We start from the raw sequence: 711 nt of genomic DNA, 5'->3' as shown, positions 1-711 counted from the left end.
GTGTGATCCAAATGCTTCCATCTTTTTATGGGCTCACCAATGAAGACCCATATAAACACCTAGATGAATTCCTTGAGATTTGCACCACTGTCAAGATTCAAAATTTCACTGATGATGCTTTAAAACTTAGATTATTCCCCTTCTCCCTTAAAGATAGAGCCAAACAATGGCTGAATTCTTTAGAAGCTAACTCAATTCATTCTTGGGATCAAATGCAACAAGAATTCCTTAAAAAATACTTTCCCATAGGAAGAACGAACCAGTTTAGACGTGCCATTACAAGCTTCTCCCAAACTGAGGGAGAAGAATTTCATGAAACTTGGGAGAGATTTAGGGACCTAATCCGTAAATGCCCTCATCATCAAATACCTAAGTGGCAGCTAGTGCAATGCTTCTATGATGGATTGACTGAACAAAACCGTCATATGATTGATGCTGCATGTGGGGGGACTTTCATGCTTCGAAATGAGCATGAAGCATGGCAATTATTTGAAAATCTTAATGAAAACTCCCTCCACCATGCTTCATGTTCTCGTCAAGCACCCCCAAATTTTCAAAGAAAAGGGGCCATTTGTGAAATAAGTCATTCTATGGACCTGTCTAGCAAGGTAGATGCATTGTCCCATAAGATTGACCAACTAATGATAGGAGGACATGTCGTTAGCTCTTCCCATGCACAAGTGTGTGCTATCTGTTCTAGCCCATCGCATC

General features: G+C 40.4%; 1 non-coding gene across 1 annotated transcript; it reads right to left on the bottom strand.

Moving 5' to 3' along the window:
* Positions 1-261: 261 nt before the first annotated feature.
* Positions 262-367, bottom strand: LOC120110710. The gene has a single exon (XR_005511850.1). It is a non-coding gene; the product is annotated as a small nucleolar RNA R71 (small nucleolar RNA).
* Positions 368-711: the final 344 nt, after the last annotated feature.

This window comes from Phoenix dactylifera, chromosome 4 (genome assembly GCF_009389715.1).
Source record: "Phoenix dactylifera cultivar Barhee BC4 chromosome 4, palm_55x_up_171113_PBpolish2nd_filt_p, whole genome shotgun sequence".
NCBI lineage: Eukaryota > Viridiplantae > Streptophyta > Magnoliopsida > Arecales > Arecaceae > Phoenix > Phoenix dactylifera.
This window is presented reverse-complemented; position numbering and strand designations above follow the sequence as displayed.